The sequence below is a fragment of the Mus musculus genome, chromosome 10 (assembly GCF_000001635.26).
Source record: "Mus musculus strain C57BL/6J chromosome 10, GRCm38.p6 C57BL/6J".
Lineage (NCBI taxonomy): Eukaryota > Metazoa > Chordata > Mammalia > Rodentia > Muridae > Mus > Mus musculus.
In genome coordinates, this window is record NC_000076.6 from 72,926,664 (window position 1) to 72,941,347 (window position 14,684).

Below are 14,684 nucleotides of genomic sequence, written 5' to 3' on the forward strand. Positions count from 1 at the left end.
GGGACTTTAAGTTCCTTATATTTTAAGGACCAGCACCTGAGGGATGTGCATCACACAAGCACATACTTCCTGACTTTAACTTCTGTTCAGGAACTATTTCTTCTACATCTATTTCACCAGGAATCTGAAATGTGCACATTATTACTTGGTGACATCATAGCATCTTAGAAAGATACACAGGTATATTAGCCTTGTATTCTGTATTCCTAGGTCTTTGTTCTAAGACAGGCTTTGAAGCTCTCTCTAAAACCTGACCTGGTAACCCCCCCCCCATGACCCACTTCAGTCAGAGGGCAGGTCTGCTTTGACTCTCAGTCATAGGAGGGATTTAAAACAGAAAGGGGATGAAATAAAAAAAAATTCAAACATTTTATTGAGATTTGGGTTCTGGATATAAAAATATGTTAGTCAAAAGATCCTTAGTATAATTATTTTGAGGGAAAAACATATTGACAGATAAGCACTATTTCATACTTTTGAGAGTAAAAAAGTAAAGCATTATTGTTTTCTGGGGTAAAGGTGACTGGGGATAGAAATTTTAAAAGGGAGAGAAATTAACAAGCATGACTGGCTTCCAGAAATAGGGTCTTAAATACCATACTATAAGAAAACAGAAAGAGAGAGAGAGAGAGAGAGAGAGACAGAGAAAGAGAGAGACAGAGACAGACAAAGAGTGATGTAAAAAATAATTAAAACAAAAAAACAGACACCACAAAACAACATCAACAAAATTTCCCACTCTATCCAGTTAACCCACCGTAGGACTAGAGTACTATCAAGAGAGGAAGCTCATGTAACTTAGAGAACATGATAGAAGGTGCTGTAGAAATATTTAATCCCGAACCAGGGTTTCTATCTTACCTTTAACCTTCAGTTCCTGGATAAAAGTCACACAAACTTTATATTTACAGTAAGCACAAGAGCTAGGCAGGTGTCTATCCAATTAGCCAATCCACAGGGCCATTATTTTATGAGTCACCTAAACCATGGCAGCTTATTCCTCTATTTATCTCTTCCTCCCTTGTGGTTCCCCTCTGACCTCAAGCCCAGGAATCCTAAACCCCACCTATGTCTCCTCTGGCCAGTTATTGCCTGCCAGCATCTTTATTTGCCAATTAGAAATAACTTAGGAGCAAGGTTACATAGCTCCGTCTACATGTGTACTCTCTTGCCTCTGGGGTAACCAAGTCTTGAAGAATCAGTACCAACATTAGAATATAAGCAGCACCAGGCCAACCCACTACAAGAGGGGGAGGTATTTTATGCTTCATTGATAGAGCTATGAAAAATGAGACAGAAAAGTAAGGGAAGAAAGCATAATACTTCAAAAATATCAGGGCAAGTGAAAATAACACACACTAAGCATTGAGCTAACTTAATGTTCTGGGGGCAGCAATAATAAAGGTCACAAAGAATTGACATTCTCCTTTAATTAGATGACATATGTCTAGCAGCATAGACACTCTTAGATTTTTCTTGGTAGCTAATGAAATATTTGAGTTTTGTTCCTCAAATATAACTATTTGCCAGTTTATCATGTGCTCAGTGTTCCTACATAACAAGTGGATTCTATTAAAATATCCTTTGTCTCCTTTAAAAAGTTATTTCCAATGTGTGAACACAGTTTAGCTGACAAAGAAAGTATTCAAACAAATTTTATTAAACAATTCCCTCTTCCCTGGTTGAACCAACCACTTTGTAAAATGTGCTTGTATAACTTAAGGACCTCGGCCAACACACAAAGCATTAGCGATATCTAGTTCACTCTCATAGGGGCTAGTACACTTGCTTAAGTTCTTAATGTGCTTTAAGGACATCAAATATCATACATCATATGTCATGTTCCATATGTCATCCATCATCCAGGGTCATTAGCAAAGTAACTCGAGGAAAGAAAAAGCAAATGACAGGAGCTCGAGAGACAGTTCTTCAGTTGAACAATTGGTTTTCTGCACCTACATGGCAGCTTCAATCATTCAGAACTCCAGTTCCAGAGGATCGACTGCCCACTCCTGACCCATTCATGCACCAGACACATAGGTGATACACATAACTTCATGCAGTCAAAGCACTCATATATATAAAATCCAAAAGGGAAAAGAAAAAGCAAAGATTACGTAGTTTCACATGTGTTGAGCTTGGCAGCAAGCCCCCTTATCCATTAAGCAACCATGCCCAACCGACAGCAAAACAAACACCACCTTCCTTGAAATTTTGCCATGGTGATTGATTTTAATATGTACAATATCTGTAAATTCTGTGTAAACCAAATATCTAATTCAGTTTCTTTTTAATCTAATATTTACCCAACTTTCTAAAACTGAAATATTCCAGCAATTATCTCTGATTGCTAGAATCAAATTCATTTCTTCTTTTAAATTATATTAAGTCCTGGCTTGCTTATACTGTATTCATACTTAATGTTGTTTAGATATGAAGTCAACCCAAAGTAATTTACAGATTCAATACAATTCTAGTTAAAAATGTAGCAGGTGTTTTATAGATATTGTTCGGCTTATTTAAAAAAAAATTAAGGAATACCAAGTCTGTGGATGCCAAATCTATGTAGACAGAAAGAAGAGAAAAGATCTTATGTTACTGAGATGTGAGGCTTAGTGTTGAATAACCAAAGCGCTATGTTACCTCACTAAAATTGGACACAGATAAAAGCTAATGATTTTAAGCCCAGAAGTGTGTTCCATAGCTCTCTTTGTATGTTCCACCCAAGTCTCTGAATATAGGAGAGAGCAATCATCACCCAAATACAGAATAAGGCCTGTGTGTCTCTCTAAGGAAAATGAGATACAAAGATTAAGCTGAAAAGTACTGAACTAATCAAGCAGTGGCTATGAATCCAGATCAACAGGATGCTGGCACTGTGCTGCTAGAGAAAGGATGGGTACAGTCACATTAGAAAATGTATTAAAACCTGTGTGTAATTGCACACACTCAAGAGGCACTTGTAACTATGTCCAAACACTTTCCCATACTACCCAGAGGCTTCAGCCCCAAGCACTTATGCACAGGAAAAGGTTGGCTGCTTAAGATTTATAGAAGTGTGAATTTCCACAAAAACTTAGATCCAAGGTGAACCATTCAGTACAACCACTTTAATAGTAATATAGGTATAAGAATACAATAGTTCCCATTGTCAACATTGGGAAATATCAGCATTTTTTTTAAATTTTGATATGTTCTTTTCTTTTTTTTTTCCATTTTTTATTAGGTATTTAGCTCATTTACATTTCCAATGCTATACCAAAAGTCCCCCATATCCACCCACCCCCACTCCCCTGCCCACCCACTCCCCCTTTTTGGCCCTGGTGTTCCCCTGTACTGGGGCATATAAAGTTTGCAAGTCCAATGGGCCTCTCTTTCCAGTGATGGCCAACTAGGCCATCTTTTGATATATATGCAGCTAGAGTCAAGAGCTCTGGGGTACTGGTTAGTTCATAATGTTGTTCCACCTATAGGGTTGCAGATCCCTTTAGCTCCTTGGCTACTTTCTCTAGCTCCTCCATTGGGAGCCCTATGATCCATCCATTAGCTGACTGTGAGCATCCACTTCTGTGTTTGCTAGGCCCCGGCATAGTCTCACAAGAGACAGCTACATCTGGGTCCTTTCGATAAAATCTTGCTAGTGTATGCAATGGTGTCAGCGTTTGGATGCTGATTATGGGGTGGATCCCTGGATATGGCAGTCTCTACATGGTCCATCCTTTCATCTCAGCTCCAAACTTTGTCTCTGTAACTCCTTCCATGGGTGTTTTGTTCCCAAATCTAAGGAGGGGCATACTGTCCACACTTCAGTCTTCATTCTTCTTGAGTTTCATGTGTTTAGCAAATTATATCTTATATCTTGGGTATCCTAGGTTTGGGGCTAATATCCACTTATCAGTGAGTACACTACAGTATCATTCTCTTGTGTCCCTGTAATCTGAAAAGAATTCTGTGCTCAAACTCTGGGAAGTGCTTTAACTATATTCATGGTTGATGTTACAGGTATCTATTCTTACACATAGTAGCTGTAACTGAGGACACAACACAAATTTACTCCCCCAGTTTAGTATATCGGACTGAGACAATTTGAATACTTAATCAACCGTGTATGCTGCTTTTCAAAGAGTCATTTCACTGCTCAGCACCTGATTAAGCAACTGGGAAAAAGGTTATTGTAAGATCTCTCCCATGAGGAATTTAGATCTTTAACATGGATAGCAGTGTGGTATATGACATCTGACAAATGTTCGTAAAATTGGTGGAAGTGTTACTGTTATTTAAAAACTTGGATTTGACAGAAGCTCAGTTTTATTTTCTCATCTGAATCAAGGAACACCAGAAGGATGATTTCATGGCTGAGAAACCAACTGTGAGGAGGTAGTTGCATGTGACGCCCTGGAGCTGGGATTCGCCCTTCAGTTTTCATCTCCTAAAATCAGGAGAATAATAATGGCAGCCAATGGTAAGAGTCTGAATCTACAGTCCTCTACTGGAGCTAACTTTAGTTAGGACAGATAAAGCCCATTCATTTTAAAGATTCGTTACAAACAATAATGAATGCTTTTATTATTATTATTATTATTATTATTATTATTATTATTATTATTATTGTACCAGGAGTGCTACTCGATTGTGTTATTTTACCATCAGTCTGAGAAGTGGGCAGAACATGTAAAGTTTTGCTGTTGGTCATTCTGACATGCTCTTAGGCAAGTTATTTTAAAGGAAATTTTTCATCTAAACTAGGTATATATATATATATATATATATATATATATACACACCATCTTACATATATTATAGGTGTTTATGTAGATATTAAATGGTATGACTCCTTGTGGGTTTATCAGACATCCTTACTGTTATTTTGTTATTTTGCCCTCCTCTCTCCTTCTTCATTTATCTCCCTCTATTTCTTAACTAAAACCCCACTTCAAATTTTCCCACTTTCCTGTTCGAGTCACTTTTATCCACTCTTCACCTCTTTTGTTCATCAGAAAACATTGTAATTTAAGGCTCTCACTCTGATTTGCTCCTCTATGGAATGAAATTTTAATTATCCTTATATCATTACCATGTGTAATGGAATATGACAATGACATAATTATCTTGTTTAAAATACCCAAAAAGCTCGTAACCCCACTGGCAATGGAGGAGTGTTCCTCTTTCTCCACATCCTTGCCAGCATCTGCTGTCACCTGAGTTTTTTTTTTTTTCATATTTTATTAGGTATTTAGATCATTTACATTTCCAATGTTATACCAAAAGTCCCCCATACCCACCCACCCCCACTCCCCTACCCGCCCACTCCCCCTTTTTGGCCCTGGCGTTCCCCTGTTCTGGGGCATATAAAGTTTGCGTGTCCAATGGGCCTCTCTTTCCAGTGATGGCCAACTAGGCCATCTTTTGATACATATGCAGCTAGAGCCAAGAGCTCCAGGATACTGGTTAGTTCATAATGTTGATCCACCTATAGGGCTGCAGATCCCTTTAGCTCCTTGGGTACTTTCTCTAGCTCCTCCATTGGGAGCCCTGTGATCCATCCATTAGCTGACCGTGAGCATCCACTTCTGTGTTTGCTAGGCCCCGGCATAGTCTCACAAGAGACAGCTACATCTGGGTCCTTTCGATAAAATCTTGCTAGTGTATGCAATGGTGTCAGCGTTTGGATGGTGATTATGGGGTGGATCCCTGGATATGGCAGTCTCTACATGGTCCATCCTTTCATCTCAGCTCCAAACTTTGTCTCTGTAACTCCTTCCAAGGGTATTTTGTTCCCACTTCTAAGGAGGGGCATAGTGTCCACACTTCAGTCGTCATTTTTCTTGAGTTTCATGTGTTTAGGAAGTTGTATCTTATATTTTGGGTATCCTAGGTTTTGGGCTAATATCCACTTATCAGTGAGTACATATTGTGTGAGTTCCTTTGTGAATGTGTTGCCTCACTCAGGATGATGCCCTCCAGGTCCATCCATTTGGCTAGGAATTTCATAAATTTATTCTTTTTAATAGCTGAGTAGTACTCCATTGTGTAGATGTACCACATTTTCTGTATCCATTCCTCTGTTGAGGGGCATCTGGGTCCTTTCCAGCTTCTGGCTATTATAAATAAGGCTGCTATGAACATAGTGGAGCATGTGTCCTTCTTACCAGTTGGGGCATCTTCTGGATATATGCCCAGGAGAGGTATTGCTGGATCCTCCGGTAGTACTATGTCCAATTTTCTGAGGAACCGCCAGACGGATTTCCAGAGTGGTTGTACAAGCCTGCAATCCCACCAACAATGGAGGAGTGTTCCTCTTTCTCCACATCCTCGCCAGCATCTGCTGTCACCTGAATTTTTGATCTTAGCCATTCTGACTGGTGTGAGGTGGAATCTCAGGGTTGTTTTGATTTGCATTTCCCTGATTATTAATGATGTTGAACATTTTTTCAGGTGCTTCTCTGCCATTCGGTATTCCTCAGGTGAGAATTCTTTGTTCAGTTCTGAGCCCCATTTTTTAATGGGGTTATTTGATTTTCTGAAGTCCACCTTCTTGACTTCTTTATATATGTTGGATATTAGTCCCCTATCTGATTTAGGATAGGTAAAGATCCTTCCCCAATCTGTTGGTGGTCTTTTTGTCTTATTGACGGTGTCTTTTGCCTTGAAGAAACTTTGGAGTTTCATTAGGTCCCATTTGTCAATTCTCGATCTTACAGCACAAGCCATTGCTGTTCTGTTCAGGAATTTTTCCCCTGTGCCCATATCTTCAAGGCTTTTCCCCACTTTCTCCTCTATAAGTTTCAGTATCTCTGGTTTTACGTGAAGTTCTTTGATCCATTTAGATTTGACCTTAGTACAAGGAGATAAGTATGGATTGATTCACATTCTTCTACATGATAGCAACCAGTTGTGCCAGCACCAATTGTTGAAAATGCTGTCTTTCTTCCACTGGATGGTTTTAGCTCCCTTGTCGAAGATCAAGTGACCATATGTGTGTGGGTTCATTTCTGGGTCTTCAATTCTATTCCATTGGTCTACTTGTCTGTCTCTATACCAGTACCATGCAGTTTTTACCACAATTGCTCTGCAGTAAAGCTTTAGGTCAGGCATGGTGATTCCACCAGAGGTTCTTTTATCCTTGAGAAGAGTTTTTGCTATCCTAGGTTTTTTGTTATTCCAGATGAATTTGCAAATTGCTCCTTCTAATTCGTTGAAGAATTGAGTTGGAATTTTGATGGGGATTGCATTGAATCTGTAGATTGCTTTTGGCAAGATAGCCATTTTTACAATGTTGATCCTGCCAATCCATGAGCATGGGAGATCTTTCCATCTTCTGAGATCTTCTTTATTTTCTTTCTTCAGAGACTTGAAGTTTTTATCATACAGATCTTTCACTTCCTTAGTTAGAGTCACACCGAGATATTTTATATTATTTGTGACTATTGAGAAGGGTGTTGTTTCCCTAATTTCTTTCTCAGCCTGTTTATTCTTTGTGTAGAGAAAGGCCATTGACTTGTTTGAGTTAATTTTATATCCAGCTACTTCACCGAAGCTGTTTATCAGGTTTAGGAGTTCTCTGGTGGAATTTTTGGGGTCACTTATATATACTATCATATCATCTGCAAAAAGTGATATTTTGACTTCCTCCTTTCCAATTTGTATCCCCTTGATCTCCTTTTGTTGTCGAATTGCTCTGGCTAATACTTCAAGTACTATGTTGAAAAGGTAGAGAGAAAGTGGGCAGCCTTGTCTAGTCCCTGATTTTAGTGGGATTGCTTCCAGCTTCTCTCCATTTACTTTGATGTTGGCTACTGGTTTGCTGTAGATTGCTTTTATCATGTTTAGGTATGGGCCTTGAATTCCTGATCTTTCCAGAACTTTTATCATGAATGGGTGTTGGATCTTGTCAAATGCTTTTTCTGCATCTAACGAGATGATCATGTGGTTTTTGTCTTTGAGTTTGTTTATATAATGGATTACATTGATGGATTTTCGTATATTAAACCATCCCTGCATCCCTGGAATAAAACCTACTTGGTCAGGATGGATGATTGCTTTAATGTGTTCTTGGATTCAGTTAGCGAGAATTTTATTGAGGATTTTTGCATCGATATTCATAAGAGAAATTGGTCTGAAGTTCTCTATCTTTGTTGGATCATTCTGTGGTTTAGGTATCAGAGTAATAGTGGCTACATAAAATGAGTTGGGTAGAGTACCTTCTACTTCTATCTTGTGAAAAAGTTTGTGCAGAACTGGAATTAGATCTTCTTTGAAGGTCTGATAGAACTCTGCACTAAACCCGTCTGGTCCTGGGCTTTTTTTGGCTGGGAGACTATTTATAACTGCTTCTATTTCTTTAGGAGTTATGGGACTGTTTAGAAGGTCAACTTGATCCTGATTCAACATTGGTACCTGGTATCTGTCCAGAAATTTGTCCATTTCGTCCAGGTTTTCCAGTTTTGTTGAGTATAGCCTTTTGTAGAAGGATCTGATGGTGTTTTGGATTTCTTCAGGATCTGTTGTTATGTCTCCCTTTTCAGTTCTGATTTTGTTAATTAGGATTTTGTCTCTGTGCCCTCTAGTGAGTCTAGCTAAGGGTTTATCTATCTTGTTGATTTTCTCAAAGAACCAACTCCTCGTTTGGTTAATTCTTTGAATAGTTCTTCTTGTTTCCACTTGGTTGATTTCACCCCTGAGTTTGATTATTTCCTGCCGTCTACTCCTCTTGGGTAAATTTGCTTCCTTTTTTTCTAGAGCTTTTAGATGTGTTGTCAAGCTGCTAGTATGTGCTCTCTCCCATTTCTTCTTGGAGGCACTCAGAGCTATGAGTTTCCCTCTTAGAAATGCTTTCATTGTGTCCCAAAGGTTTGGGTACGTTGTGGCTTCATTTTCATTAAACTCTAAAAAGTCTTTAATTTCTTTCTTTATTCCTTCCTTGACCAAGGTATCATTGAGAAGAGTGTTGTTCTGTTTCCACGTGAGTGTTGGCTTTCTGTTATTTTTTTTGTTATTGAAGATCAGCCTTAGTGCATGGTGATCTGATAGGATACATGGGACAATTTCAATATTTTTGAATCTGTTGAGGCCTGTTTTGTGACCTATTATGTGGTCAATTTTGGAGAAAGTACCATGAGGTGCTGAGAAGAAGGTATATCCTTTTGTTTAAGGATAAAATGTTCTGTAGATATCTGTCAGATCCATTTGTTTCATCACTTCTGTTAGTTTCAGTGTGTCCCTGTTTAGTTTCTGTTTCCATGATCTGTCCATTGGTGAAAGTGGTGTGTTGAAGTCTCCCACTATTATTGTGTGAGGTGCAATGTGTGCTTTGAGCTTTACTAAAGTTTCTTTAATGAATGTGGCTGCCCTTGTATTTGGAGCATAGATATTCAGAATTGAGAGTTCCTCTTGGAGGATTTTACCTTTGATGAGAATGAAGTGCCCCTCCTTGTCTTTTTTGATGAGTTTGGGTTGGAAGTCAATCTTATCAGATATTAGGATGGCTACTCCAGCTTGTTTCTTCATACCATTTGCTTGGAAAATTGTTTTCCAGCCTTTTATTCTGAGGTAGTGTCTATCTTTTTCTCTGAGATGTGTCTCCTGTAAAGAGCAAAATGCTGGGTCTTGTTTGTGTAGCCAGTTTGTTAGTCTATGTCTTTTTATTGGGGAGTTGAGACCATTGATGTTAAGAGATATTAAGGAAAAGTAATTGTTGCTTCCTGTTATTTTTGTTGTTATAGTTGGCATTCTGTTCTTGTGGATGTCTTCTTTTAGGTTTGTTGAGTAATTACCTTCTTGTTTTTTCTAGGGCGTTGTTCCCATTCTTGTATTGGTTTTTTTCTGTTATTATCCTTTGAAGGGCTGGATTCGTGGAAAGATATTGTGTGAATTTGGTTTTGTCATGGAATACTTTGGTTTCTCCATCTATGGTAATTGAGAGTTTGGCTGGGTATAGTAGCCTGGGCTGGAATTTGTGTTCTCTTAGTGTCTGTATAACATCTGTCCAAGCTCTTCTGGCTTTCATAGTCTCTGGTGAAAAATCTGGTGTAATTCTGATAGGCTTGCCTTTGTATGTTACTTGACCTTTTTCCCTTACTGCTTTTAGTATTCTATCTTTATTTAGTGCATTTGTTGTTCTGATTATTATGTGTCGGGAGGAATTTCTTTTCTGGTCCAGTCTATTTGGAGTTCTGTAGGCTTCTTGTATGTTCATGGGCATCTCTTTCTTTATATTTGGGAAGTTTTCTTCAATAATTTTGTTGAAGATGTTTGCTGGTCCTTTGAGTTGAAAATCTTCATTCTCATCCACTCCTATTATCCGTAGGTTTTGTCTTCTCATTGTGTCCTGGATTTCCTGGATATTTTGAGTTAGGATCTTTTTGCATTTTCCATTTTCTTTGATTGTTGTGCCGATGTTCTCTATGGAATCTTCTGCACCTGAGATTCTCTCTTCCATCTCTTGTATTCTGTTGCTGATGCTCAAATCTATGGTTCCAGATTTCTTTCCTAGGGTTTCTATCTCCAGTGTTGCCTCACTTTGAGTTTTCTTTATTGTGTCTACTTCCCTTTTTAGGTCTAGTATGGTTTTGTTCATTTCCATCACCTGTTTGTATGTTTTTTCCTCTTTTTCTGTAAGGACTTCTACCTGTTTGATTGTGTTTTCCTGTTTTTCTTTAAGGACTTGTAACTCTTTAGCAGTGTTCTCCTGTATTTCTTTAAGTGATTTATTAAAGTCCTTCTTGATGTCCTCTACCATCATCATGAGATATGCTTTTAAATCTAGGTCTAGGTTTTTGGGTGTGTTGGGGTGCCCTGCCTGGACTGGTCAAAGTGGGAGTGCTGGGTTCTGATGATGGTGAATGGTCTTGGTTCCTGTTAGTAGGATTCCTACGTTTACCTTTCACCATCTGGTAATCTCTGGAGTTAGTAGTTATAGTTGACTCTGTTTAGAGATTGTTCTTCTGGTGATTCTGTTACCGTCTATCAGCAGACCTGGGAGACAGATTCTCTCCTCTGAGTTTCAGTGCTCAGAGCACTCTCTGCTGGCAAGCTCTCTTACAGGGAAGGTGCGCAGATATCTTGTTTTTTGGACCTCCTCCTGGTCGAAGAAGAAGGCCCAAAACAGGGCCTTTCTCAGAAGCTGTGTTGCTTTGGCAGTTCCCAGAAGCTGTCAGCTTCAGTGGTGCAGACTCTCACCTGTGCAGACTAAATTCCTAAGTTCCAGGGAGTCCTGGAACCAAGATGGCGACTGCTGCTCCTGAGGCTGAGGCCGCCTCCCGAGCCAGGTGGACACCTGTCCTCTGGTCCGGAAGGTGGCTGGCTGTCTGCAGCCTGCAAAGGGTTCTGCCTCAGCGGCTCTGTGCTTCCGCCTGTCCCAGAAGCTGTCCGGTTCTCTGGCGCACCCTCTAACCTGTTCAGACTAATTTCCTGGGTCCCGCGGAGTCCCGGAACCCAGATGGCGACCGCTGCTGCTGAGGCTGAGGCCGCCTCCCAAGCCAGGCGGGTACCTGTCCTCTGGTCCGGACGGTGGCTGGCTGTCTGCGGCCCGCCAAGGGTGCTGCCTCAGCGGCTCTGTGCTTCCGCCTGTCCCAGAAGCTGTCCGGTTCTCTCGTCACCTGAGTTTTTAAGTTAGCCATTCTGACTGGTGTAAGGTAGATCTCCGGGTCATTTTGATTTGCATTTCTCTAATGACTAAGGATATTGAATATTTCTTTAAGTGCTTCTCAGCTGTGTGAGTTTCCTCAGTTGGGAATTCTCTGCTTAGTTCTGTACCCCATTTTTTTAAAATTTGTGTCATTTGGTTTTCTGAAGTCTAACTTCTTGAGTTCTTTGTATATTTTGGATAAAGAAATCAGTCTGGTGGTTCCTCAGAAAATTGGACATAGTATTATCTGAGGACCCAGCTATACCACTCCTGGGCATATACCCAAAAGATGACCCAACATATAACAAGGACACATGCTCTTCTATGTTCAAAGCAGCCTTATTTATAATAGCCAGAAGCTAGAAACAACCCAGATGTCCTTTGACAGAGGAATAGATACAGAAAATGTGGTACATTTACAAAATGGAGTACTACTCAGCTATTAAAAACAATGGCTTCATGAAATTTTTAGGCAAATGGATTAAACTAGAAAATATCATTCTGAGCAAGGTAATACAGTCACAAAAGATCACACATGATATACACTCACTGATAAGTGGATATCAACCCAAAAGATCAGAATACCCAAGATACAATCCACTGACCACGTGAAGCTCAAGAAGAAGGAAAACCAAAGGGAGAGGGGGGCAGAATCAGCTGTGGGAGAAGAGGGAGGAGATATACAAAGGGTCAGGAAATTGAACAAAGGTATGTAGCAATGGGAGATGGGAAACTGGGAGTAGCCAACAGAAAGTCCCAGACCCCAGGAAAACAAGAGGCTCCCAGGACCCAATGGGGATGGCATTAGCTGAAATACCCAACAAAGGGGAGAGAGAACCTATAGAGATTATCCAGAGTTTAAACACGGCCCCCATTTGGGGGATGGGGCCACCCACCCTTTCCAAAACTTTAACCCAGAATAACTCCTGTCTAAAGGAAATACAAGAACAAAGTGTGGAACTGAGACTGAGGAAAGGCCATCCACAGATTGCCCCACCATAAGATCTATCCCATATACAGTTACCAAACCCAGACACTATTGTGGATGCCGACAAGTGCTTTCTGACTGGACCCTAATATGGTTGTCTCCTGGGAGGCTTGTCCCGAGCTTTACAGATACAGATGTGGATGCTTGCAGGCAATCATCAGACTGAGCAGAGGGAACCCAATGGAGAATTAGGGCAAGGACTGAAGGAGCTTGAAGGGGTTTGCAACCCCATAGGAAGAACAACAATATCAACTCCCCAGAGCTTCTAGGGATCAAACCACCAACCTAAGAATACACATAGAAGGACCCATGTTTCCAGCTGCATGTGTAGCAGAGGATGGCCTTGTCTGGCATCAAGAGGGGTAGGCCCTTGGTCCTGTGAATGTTGGATGCCCCAGGGTAGGGAATGCTACGGCAGTGGGGCAGGAGTGGGTGGGTGGGTAATGGAACACCCTGTTGGAAGCAGAGGGGAATGGGGGTGGGATGGGGAGTTTTCAGAGAGGAAACTGGGAATAGGAAATAACATATGAAATGTAAATAATCAAAATAACCAATAAGAAAAATTTTAAATAGGTAAAAAGCATTCACTATAAAGCCATAGAACATGCACAGTTCAAAAATATGATTTACTAATTGAGACACTTTCAGAACCAAAAGTTGGTTTTAATTTGACTTTATTCTCTTTTCACACATATAAACAATAAAATTCCCAAAATTAATTTTAATATTACATCCCACTATATCTTTTCAGACCATTACTTAAAAGGTCACTTGAAAAATTAGATAATAAAAAATAACTAATACATTTATGGAAGAAATTTGTGAAAATATTAGCCTCTAGTGGCTAAAGTTCTTTAAAATATGCTAATAAAATTTTCATACAACATTTATTTGTGCAACCAAAGTCTACAAAATATTTTACAAGATAAAAATTGATTGACAAGAAACAGAATGGTAGCCTTTCCTTTAGGTCTGTACAATTGGAGGCAACCAGAGAACTGGGCTGAGGTGTGGGGTCTCCGGAAATGGAGCCGCTCTGGGGACCCAGGTCTTCTGCAATGTGCCCTGGGGTTAGAACCAAAGAGCTGGTTTAAGCCCAAGGGACTTGAGCCATTGGACTGGCTCACACTGTACCCCACTGCCTTCCCCTTCCTAAATCTGCAGTGGAGAGTCTGAAGATACCTCAGGGACTGCCTCCAGGCACCATGGGAAAATTGGGGGTGGGTATTTAGGGCTGGCCAGGAAGCCAGACTCTTGACATTTTGTTAAAAGTAGTAGCTTTGAGACCAAAGGCGGGAGCTAGTCAAGGCAAGGCCTTCAGTGCCAACCGTGAGACTACTGAGTGGAAAAAAAAAAAAAAAGTGAGGGAAAAAAATCATCCTGGGATGTCCTTCTGGGGCATCCAGACAGTCTCCATAAGGAATAAAACTCGTTGACACCAGTTTCCTTTGTCCGGCCTGGGCTACTATTTATGCAGAAGCCTCAAAGCCACTTTGGCAGTAATTGTGACCATGGCTGAGAGTCTGATGTTCTACACTTTCAGTTTAAACAGCAAGGACCACTTGAACATACACAATGGAGAACTGGAATAGAAATGCCATTGTTGTGATACGTGTTTTAAACTCATATCTACTTTCAACAAGCTCTTAACTTCATTCAGGGCAGAAACAGTAGTGGAAATCTATCAAGACTTGACTTCAACTGGCAGAATCTACTGGAGTGAAATCATGAACCTGTGAAGTAAGCAGAATCACTGTGTTAGGACATCTGTTTATTAGTGTACTATTAGTTTATTAATAGTACACCCTGAAAAACTTTAACTTTTATTTTTGCTCTCCCTATATGTTATTCATTCTGATTGTCTAACATTGCCCACCCACACAGTGACACACTTCCTCCAACAAGGATATACCTCCTAATAGTGCCATTCCCTGGGCCAAGCATATTCAAACCACCACAGAAGCACAGAAGGCGATAAAACTGTTCTGTGTCTCAGTTGTAGAAAGTGTGTGTGTGTGTGTGTGTGTGTGTGTGTGTGTGTGTGTGGTGTGATTAAGTTTATGGTATTCT

General features: G+C 40.1%; 1 long non-coding RNA gene across 8 annotated transcripts in view; it reads right to left on the reverse strand.

Annotated features, from left to right (window-relative positions):
* Positions 1 to 13,271: 13,271 nt before the first annotated feature.
* The window catches only part of Gm34776, a 33,231-nt gene continuing 31,818 nt past the window's right edge, over positions 13,272 to 14,684 (reverse strand). For all 8 annotated transcript variants that reach the window (XR_001779813.2, XR_380572.4, XR_871826.2 and 5 more), the window contains one exon: positions 13,272 to 14,347. This is a non-coding gene — a long non-coding RNA (predicted gene, 34776). The remainder of the gene's footprint in view (positions 14,348 to 14,684) is intronic.